Raw genomic sequence first — 10,292 nt, 5'->3', positions numbered from 1 at the left:
CATTGTCTAGGAGCTGGATCCACAAGATCATCATGAGCAAAAGCTCCAAAAAACAAGAATTATAGTAATCCAGGCTTAAAAAACCAGAAACATTTACCTGCATAACAAAATTCTTTGTGCTGATCTGCACCCAGCCTGGCTAGGTTTGTTTTATCATAGAAAGTACAGTGCAATAATAGTTTCACCCAATACAGATAATCCTGGAGAAGATTAAAAATCAGGTGTTTAGTTGAATATGGTCTCACTAGTGTTTTGCTAACTACATTGAAAGTGGAGTAGTATAAAAACAATGGTTTAAATTGCTAGATTCTGATTTCTAGTGGGAGATAACTCATTATGATCTCCCAACACCTGGCACATTATGGTATGGTTTGAGATAGACTGAGTTTCTAAATATTAGAGTGCTAATACATTTCTGTGCTGAAAAACCTCTGGCAAAAGAAAGAAGGATCTGGTATTTTGAAGTTGTGTTCTGCAACCCAGAGTGGCATGATGTGACCTTATGCTTTGTAAGATTCTTTGATTTGAGACTGGCAATCAAGTAATGTGCATTGCAGGGCAAAGAGAATCGGATTAAAAAGAATCTGAATTTTAATGTTGATTCTGTTCTTAGGGAATTGTTTTGGTCTAATTATATCTGTTTTCTTATTTCTATGATGAGGAAATTAAACTACATGTCTCCTAAGGTTCCTTTAAGCTAAGATATTAATGACCACCTTTATTAACCTAAATGCCAGTGCCATTTGTTGTAGATTCTTTTAGCAGTGTCTTCCAATAAATCATGACTTCAAGTAACCATAATCTTGTATAGTCTTCTCTCACATTCACTCCAGGCTTGGCCACATTACTTTCTTTGGCCAATGGGATGTCAGCAAACATGGTGAAAGCAGAGGCTTAAAAGTTAGTTGTGCAATGTGTCTTGCCTTCTTGGAGCACTGACTTAGAGCTGCCGCATTTATGTGTCACCTCATACCTGTCAGAGTGGCTGTCATCAAAAAGCAAACAAAACACAAATAACAAATGTTGGCGAGGATGGGGAGAAAAGGGAACCCTTCTACACTGTTGGTGGGAATGCAAATGGGTGCAGCCACTGTAGAAAGCAGTATGGAGATTTCTCAAAAAAACTAAAAATAGAAGTACCATATGACCCAGCAGTTCAACTCCTGGGTATATGTACCCCCAGACCCTAGTTTGAAAAGATACATGCGCCCCAATGTTCATAGCCGTGTTACCTAAGTGTCCATCAACAGATGAATGGATAAAGAAGATGTGGTATATATACACAATGAAATACTACTCAGCCATAAAAAAAGAATGAAAATTTGCCATTTGCAGCAACATAGATGGACCTGGAGGGCATTATGCTAAGTGAAATAAGTCAGACAGAGAAAGACAAATACTATATGATGTGATTTATATGTACAATAAACTAGTGAATAAAACAAAAAAGGAGACTCACAAATATTGAGAATAAACTAGTGGTTACCAGCAGGGAGAGGGAAGGGGGAGGGGCAATATAGGAGTAGGGAATTAAAAAAAAGGTTATTATGGGATTATATGAACTCATGTGTGTGAGACTTTTGAAAATACAGAATTTAAAGACTCTTTCATTAAAAAAAAAAAGTTAATAAAAAAAAGAAATCCAGGGCTTCCCTGGTGGCGCAGTGGTTGAGAGTCCGCCTGCCAATGCAGGGGACACGGGTTCGTGCCCCAGTCCGGGAAGATCCCACATGCTGCGGAGCAGCTGGGCCCAGTGAGCCATGGCCGCTGAGCCTGCGCGTCTGGAGCCTGTGCTCCGCAACGGGAGAGACCACAACAGTGAGAGGCCTGCATACCGCAAAAAAAAAAAAAAAAAAAAAGAAATCCAGTCCAGCTTACTGTGGGACAAGAGACTTATGTGTAAGGAACCAAGGGACCCCAGCTGATAGCCAGGATCAACTGCCAGACATTTGACTGAGGTCATCTTGGACCTTCCAGCTACATGAGTGTAGCTACACAAGTAAGATCAGACAAAACCAACAGAGGAACCACCAAGCATACTGAGAATATCATGGGAAATAATCAGCAATTATTATTTTTAAGAAACTAAGTTTTAGAGTAGTTTGTTACAGGGAAATAGATAACTGACACCATTTGAAAAGGTATTCTATTCACATTAATAGAATACTGAGCTATAGCTAAAATTAGATGAGACAATTTTTACTTGATTATTAGAATGTGAACACTATTAGCAAAGGGATCTTATCTATGTTACTCATCACTACATTGCTACCACTTAATACAATGTCAGCGCTGCGTTTGTTATGTATTACTGTAATGAATTACCTCCTAATTGAGTGGTTTAATACAACTGACATTTATTGTCTCACAGCTGTTTTGATTTAGGAATTCTGGCATAGCTTATCTGGATCTTATGTTTCAGAGTGTCACAAGGCTGCAATCAAGGTATTAAGGAAGGTTATGGTTTTGCCTGAAGGCTCAACTGGGGAAAGATCCAGATCCAAGGTTACTCACATGGTTGTTGGCAGGATTCAGTTCCTTGCAGACCTTTGGCCATGTGGCCAACAGTTCTTTGCTCTATGGGTCTCTCCAACATGGCACCTTGCTTTCTCAAAGCCAGGGGGAAAAAAAAAGGGAGAGCGAGAGAGAGAGAGGAAGCCAATAAGATGGAAATCTCAGTATTGTGTAATCTAATCATGGAAGAGGCATCTAATCACTTCTGCTGTATTCTATTTGTTAATCTCTAGGTATAGCAAGGAATAACACAAGGACATAAATTCCAAGAGGCAGGGATCATTGGGGGTCATCGTAGAAGTCTTCCCATTATAGGTTCATAGTAAATGCTGAATATATTTTTGAAAAGATAAATAAGTGAATAAGCAATATTGATCAACAGCTATGTGTCAGGCGCTGTTCTATACGTGTTGGGGATACTTAGGTTGTAATTGTACAGTCCCTGCTTTTTAGAGCATATAGTAAAGTAAGGGATAGAGAAGTGTAAAAATTAAAGCCATACAATAAAAAGTGCTAACCTGTAGCTCTTGTGGAATGCATAAGGTACAGATGGAATACAAATAGAATGTGATTATTTTGTTGGGTAAGTCAGGAAGAAATTTCTTTTGAATATGGTAACTATCTAGGGATTTAAGGATGATGATTCATTATTTTCCATCACTGGAATTAGAAATAATGGAGAGAAGTGCATTTCACACAGAGCAAATAACATGTTGTAAAAGTGTGTGTGTGCGCGTGTGCATGTGTGTGTGTGAAGCAGAGAGCGAGGGACAGGCAGATATTTGGACTGGCAGGAATTTTTCCCCTTGATTTTTCCCAAACAAAATGTGTTCTCTTATGCAGTTTGTTGAAGAACCATCTGTCCCACAGACTTGAGGTGACCCACTGAAGGTCTATAAGGGAAGGCAGATAGCCCAGTAGATGGAAAGATAGGATACAGATGCAAAGAGGAACCCAGGTGTAATTCATTGCAAAGTGCCCCCCCCCCCCCATCTCCAGAATTGTTCAGGTTAATTGCACATTGGAGGAAATTGACTAAGTTAGTATTTTTGAGCAAAACTGTTTTAAAACCAATCTATTCAGATGGGAAAGAGGAGGTCCTTTGACACCAGAGCATTTCTGAGGATGTGTTGTAGAGGAGAATTTAATGATCTGTAAACTATCACATCTGTTGACAGTTGTTTTACCCTGTTATCACAGAGAGCAAAATGAGAAGAGAGTATGATTTTTAAAATGAGTATACTGAAGGATTTATTAAAATTATGAATAGACATGAAATGCATAAAAGTATAAAGTATCATCTGCGAAGTACTCTCTTACTATCTTTTACATTGGATAAATGAGATTGGTAAAAATGGATTTAGATTTTTCAAGAACATGATTCAGATTCATAATTAAATTAAAATCCTGGCTCTATTAGTTACTAGCTAAGGGTCCTTGGGTAAGTCCCTTAACATCTATGAGCTTAAGAATCCCCATCTATAAAATTGAGATATAACTACTCACTGATTTTTGTTGAAAAGTCAAAGAGAATTACTATAAAAATGCTTCAACTGAATAGGTATATGAGTTACTTTTTTGTCATATGCCCCAATGTTTGGGAAAACACATCTCAGAATGCTTCCCATCTTGGCATCTTCATATGCTTCATAATTAGAGAGTATTGTCTTTGACAGATTGCCACCTACCACATTATTAAGAACATTATCCAAAATCAGACTGGCTCCAGGTTAAGTCAGCGAAGGTGACTGTTCCCAAAGATTTCCAACACTAGTTAAGTCCTGAGCCAAGTCATTGAGAGGGTGGAACAAAATGATCTACCTAATTCAGAGATTCCTTGAGTATTCACTTTTTTTTGAAAGCATTTTTTTAATGTATTTATTTATTTATTCTTGGCTGCCTTTGGGTCCTTATTGCTGCCTGTGGGCTTTCTTTAGTTGCAGAGAGTGGGGGCTACTCTTCGTTGCGGTGTGTGGGCTTCTCATTGCGGTGGCTTCTCTTGTTGCGGAGCACGGGCTCTAGGCACATGGGCTTCAGTATTTGTGATGCACGGGCTCAGTAGTTGTGGCACCCGGGCTTCAGTATTTGTGATGCATGGGCTCAGTAGTTGTGGCACATGGGCTTAGTTGCTCCGCAGCATGTGGGAATCATCCCACACCAGGGATCGAACCCGTGTCCCCTGCATTGGCAGGCCGATTCTTAACCCCTGTGCCACCAGAGAAGTCCTGAGTATTCACTTTTGAGCAGTCAGTATTGCAATTTTCCAAAGCCAGGTCCACAGTAAAGGCTTGTCTATCAAGACCAAAGACTCTGAAATCCTTATGGTATATAACATTGCTTCTGGTGCTTATAAGGAGAGGTTATTTATTCATTCTCTGAATCCCAGAATTGTGCTGCATGCCATCTCAAACAGCACATATTCTAGCTTAGAGCAAAACTTGGCAAACAGATTTAAGGTAACTAAGCTCGGGATTTGGGGTAGGCAAAAGTGAACTTGAACAAAGTAGATGTACTTGAAACATTTTGAAAGGAGCCCAGTATTACAAATAGAACATGATTTTTGAAGGCAAAAGAAAGAGACAAGTAGTAAGGAATTAAATCAATCAAGTAGTGTTAGAAAGTCTATGCATGATGGCCACGGTTTAAAACGAATGAATGAGATATGGATAGCAAACCACGAGGAAGGATGAACTTCTAATCTCTGCAAATAATTGTCTAGTCTCATACTCAAAATTTTTAGGCAGAAAAAGTCAAGATTCAAAAAAAAAATCCATAAATGTTAATGAAAAGTTGTTACTGGTAAAATCTTCCTTAGCTAGAAATTACCTGCGTGGACCATGAGCCCATCATTCTTGTTTCTTTCTTCCTCTTTCATATGGCAGCTTTTTAGATACCCTATTCTATGTCCTTCTTCATCACCACCACCACTACCTGCCCCATACTCATAATCCTCTCCCACCCAGGCTTCTTACTTCAAATTCTCTCAACCACTTACACATATTATGGCTATTAGATGTCTCCTCATTCAGGTCATACACCTGTCTTTGTCCAAAAAAAGAACAAGGAATGAGGTATCCTGACTCTGCTACTTCTAGACATAGTTTCCTTCACTTTCCTGATTTTCATTTCCATATAAATAAACTCTATAGAAATTGCCTACTTTGGATCTGAAAGTTATTGGAGGGGATGGTATGAGAGCCTATATGTAAGACCATAGAATGTCTAGAATACAGCAAGAATGAAATAATTGCTGGTTATTACTGTTATTGCCAATGTTATTAATAGTATAATATTATCATTATTCTGATTGTGACTGTTTCTCTTTCTAGACTGCAGACATCTTGAGCATGGAGCATTGATTTTCTTTATGCATGTTTTTATGCCTGTCTCACTCAGTACCTTATGTAGGATCTTAATATATAAGGTGACCAAAAATTTTCACAGCTTGGATGATAGTTAGGAAAGAAAGTCTAAATATGAGTTGACAATAAAGAAAAAAAAAGGGTGTTGGAAAGCTTTTCCAAGAGAATCTTAGGAGATCAGTTAAGAAGGATAATGCCCAACTCTCAACACAGAACTCATCATTTAATTTTAATGCATAGAACATCAAGTTAAAGTGGACTTCATGGATTCTGAGACTGAATCAACTGATTTAATGTTAGCACTCTAAGTTGTTAAGTGGGACCAGCGTTTGAATACTCCTATTTGTCTATTCACCTTGTATTCAGATTTTTTGAGCATCTACACAGACTTCTCTTTTTTTGGAAGACAAGCCATGGCTGGAGGATGTAGAAAAAATCATACTTTACCTATTGGGCAGGTGAGGAAACTGTTACAGTTCACAGTCACACACAGGTCCCCTGGGCTGTTTAGACAGAGGCAAAAACCACACATAAGCAACTCTCTGAGCCAACAACGCTTTGGTCCTTTTTATTGATAATTATCTCTTACATATCTGAATAAGCCTAGGCTCCTGAAGGTGTAAAAAATGCCCCAGAGGTATAGCAAAAATGAACACTCCAGTGCTCATTCTAATTAGGATTTAATTAGGGAATTAAAAAAATGCCGAACACATGTTTTTAGCAAGTGTATAATCATTGACTTATTGCTTGTAGGTTTTCTACATATTTTTCATTGTAAATATCCAATTATTATTGTCATTTAGGTCAGACTTTAAGAATTCAAAGTCTTATTCAAAATAATGAGAATTTGTTTCCTTAAGCATAATGTCCTCTAGTATGGTTTTTACATCTTTTAATTTACTGTGTAGTCTATACACTTCCCTCTCCTAGCGTAGAATCTGGGTGGTGATTTTCTCATGATGTGTTGTATAACTCTTCAACAGAGCCCCACATCTTGTATTTACAACCAGTGCATAGGAAAAAAAAGTGACAACTGCCTCTGTGTTCTTGTTCCTAAGAGATTTGTAACAAACCGTGAATGTAAAACAGCAGTCTCCTTTTCATAGTGAAAGCTGTGTGTATGCCTCCAACTCTGACCAAACTTTTGAAGTGATTTATGGCAGATCTGTTTTGACCTGCCCCTGATAATATTCAAATTAATGTCACAGTTAGAAAAGAATGTGGTATTTGCCATGTGAGTTCCACCAAAGGTATAGAAACTGTTCCAAGTTTGATTTGTGACCACTGCCACCAGCTTTTAAAAGCCACGGCTGATGAAATAAAAAGTCTGATGTTGATTTCTTAATCACACCGCCATTATGGAAATAATAGGTTGCTACAGTAATAAGCATTACCCCTTTTCTGATGGCATTTCAATGCCTTTTACAGCCACTTCTAATGACCATCAAACTGTTTGGTCTAATGAGTGAGAAGACTCTAACATCTTTATTCAAAAGTCACTAATGATAATTGCCACCTATCACCCATTCTCTAGAGCCCAGAACGTATGTCTACTGAATCCCATTATCATCCTGCAGGTCTGCATCTCCATCTTCTAGACTCTAGTAATTAGGCATAATTTATATCTGATCCAGTGATGGCTACAGTCATCTCTCAAATTTGTGTTTTCTGATGTGTCGGAATATCACTTAACTCTAGAAAAATTTTTAAAGATTTTATTGAAAAAGTCATAAATATGATTAGTGACAGCTTTAGTGTTAGTACATCAGTGAAAAATTCATAACTACATTCATTTTTACCGTGTGGAGTAATGGTTAAGAAGCAAAGCACCTAGGGTATAACAGACCTGAATTTGAAATCCTTGTTCCATCTCTTAATAGCTCTTGTAACCCCAGGCAAGTCAGCTTTTCAGAGGCTCAGTGTTCTGTCTCTAAAATGGGAATAAGAATAGTGCTTTCTTGATATGGTGGTTTAAGTATTAAACCTAAAAATGGTAGCTATTATTATATTATTATCATTGTCGTTACCATTATTATTCCCACCTCACATGCTTCTCCTTTTTATAGACAACAAAGAAATCCCACACAGTTACCCAGTTAAATACATGATTGGGATTCTTGAAATGATTTGGGATATGAAGTCAATAATTCAGCCATGGACGTGGAATGGATTGTTGGGGGCATTGCTATGGGGTCTGTGAGCAACAACGGAATCTTTAAGATACTATTCCAAACATGCCTGGCCTGAGTTAGAAGAGCTGGCAAACAGTTGAAAAACATGAATAAAAGGGGTAAAGGAGGGACACAGCTAATTTATAGAATACATAACAGGTATAAGGCACTGAGCTAGGAATTTTAACTTACTCATATATTTTCACAAAAAAAATCATATGAAGGAGATAGCAATATTTCTGTTTCATAGCTAAATGAAACTAAGCTTATAGAGGTAAAGAATATCTCAGTTCAAAGAACTAATGAATGGTAGAAATGGTGTGACTCATTCCAAATCTTGATTTAAAGATACATAAGTTGTATGGCCTTTTGAAGAATTCATGAAATTCAGTCTGGTTGGGGCATATACTTAGAGAATGGATCCACAGAATGTATAGAGGAAAGCAATGATGGTATGATGCAGTATAACATTTTCAGGTGTTGGAGGAACTTAGAAACCAGATGTTTCTTTGGGTACCCTTGAAGGTAAAAGTAATGTGAAATGGCATTCAAAAGTAGGAAATTAATCTTTTGATCATATTTGATATTGATCAGATTCAAATTTAAAACATTTGCCCATTTTTCTCATATACATAATATAATATAAAATATATATTAAAATAAATATATATAATATATATTAAAATAAATATATATAATATAAAAAAGAAAAGATGACTATTTTGGAAAATGGCATATGAAGACGTGATGAGATAGGAGTTATGTTAGAGTCTATTGTGGAGAAAAAATCTAGAAGAGAGACTTTAATTGTCATGAAAGAAGATTATTTCAAAGGGACACATATATCCCCAATATCTAAAGTTAGAAACATAGACATGTTTTCAAATCACATTCATAATTAAGATGGTTTATTGTAAAATATCATTATCTTATTGAAAATATTAAGGCTTGTTTAGGAAACAATGATATGGTTTCTACTTCTGAAGAACTCACACATTGGTCATGCTTGTGGCAAAGAAACTAGATATTACCTAGTGCTGTAGATGGAAAAAGAGATCAATGTTTAGGAAAAAGAATCTAAGCTTGCTCCATAAGAGGTTGTGGATTTTTCATTCCCATTAACTGGGAGTGAAATGTGGCATTGAGGATCTCAAGTTGAAAATAAATATAAAATTTATTTTAGGATGTGAAAACTCTTACAGTGACAAATGTGAAACCACTCTATAGGAATGCATCCATAATAACTCAGATAAATGGATTCCCAAGGAAGTAGTTCTGAAAACTTATAGCCAAAAATGACTAGTTACTGGAATAATAAGTGAAATTCATACCTCCAAATTAATGATGATTCAACAACCTGAAAGAGATTTTATTTTTTTGAATATTCAACTTTTTTTTTTTTCCCTAAAAAGAAGCAGAATTCTTGAGGCAAGAACAGATTTCTCTGAAGGATAAAATGCATTTTAATGTGTAGAAATTTTTTTAGAAATGGAAATGGCTACTGGAAAAAATCAAGAGCAGCATTAAACACTAGATTAAAGATAAATAAAGTGAGAGTTAATGAGTTGTCTGTTAGACTTGAAGAAATCACTCAAAAGAAGGAAAGAGATAGAAATGTAGAATCATAAAATAGAAATTGGGAAATGGGAAAGAGAATGAAATAATTGAAGGGGAGCAGAATTTGCCACACCAAAATAAGCCTCTTTGGCATAAAGATTATTTTAGGTTAGTTATTTTTAAGAAACAGTAGACATAAGAGAAGCTCTGAAAACTGAAGAAGTTACTCTTTTGTAAGGGGACATTTACATGTAAAAGGGAAATCTTCCCTCTCTGTAATAGGAAGAGCAGGATGACTAAATCCTAGAAACTCCTAAGGAGAAAGCAGCAACTTAAATTTGCATAACAACCTTACCCTTATTGACTGTGCTTTTCCTGGTAGGTAACCTTCTGTAACTGACTCCCTCACATTCTCCCAACATCTTCTGCTGTCTTTAGCTGGAGATGGTATTTAAGGTGATGGCTGGGACTATTTCAGAGAGCTATTCAGTTATCCTGGGTGTCTCCCATGAATACAGGAGGTATACCTGCTTTAAAGCCACTGCTTGTTTCTCCTTTGCTAATCTGTCTTTTAATTACAAGGCTGGTCTCAGCCAAGTACCTAGAAGGGTAGAAAGAAAATTATTCTTCCTCCCCTGCATAGTCTTACATAGGACTTCATATATAGGGAAAAGGTAATATAGGAGAG

At 36.8% G+C, this 10,292-nt stretch overlaps 1 long non-coding RNA gene across 2 annotated transcripts; it reads right to left on the bottom strand.

Moving 5' to 3' along the window:
- Positions 1-897: 897 nt before the first annotated feature.
- Positions 898-7,759, bottom strand: LOC141277119 (uncharacterized). Of its 2 annotated transcripts, XR_012327880.1 has the most exons (4): positions 7,723-7,759; positions 6,324-6,379; positions 2,515-2,605; positions 898-985 (listed from the first exon to the last, which is right to left on the bottom strand). It is a non-coding gene; the product is annotated as an uncharacterized lncRNA (long non-coding RNA). The 2 variants fall into 2 exon arrangements; XR_012327879.1 differs by lacking the exon at positions 898-985 and having other exon boundaries at positions 2,371-2,605.
- Between the last annotated feature and the right edge of the window lie 2,533 nt (positions 7,760-10,292).

The sequence above is a fragment of the Tursiops truncatus genome, chromosome 19 (genome assembly GCF_011762595.2).
Source record: "Tursiops truncatus isolate mTurTru1 chromosome 19, mTurTru1.mat.Y, whole genome shotgun sequence".
Lineage (NCBI taxonomy): Eukaryota > Metazoa > Chordata > Mammalia > Artiodactyla > Delphinidae > Tursiops > Tursiops truncatus.
This window is presented reverse-complemented; position numbering and strand designations above follow the sequence as displayed.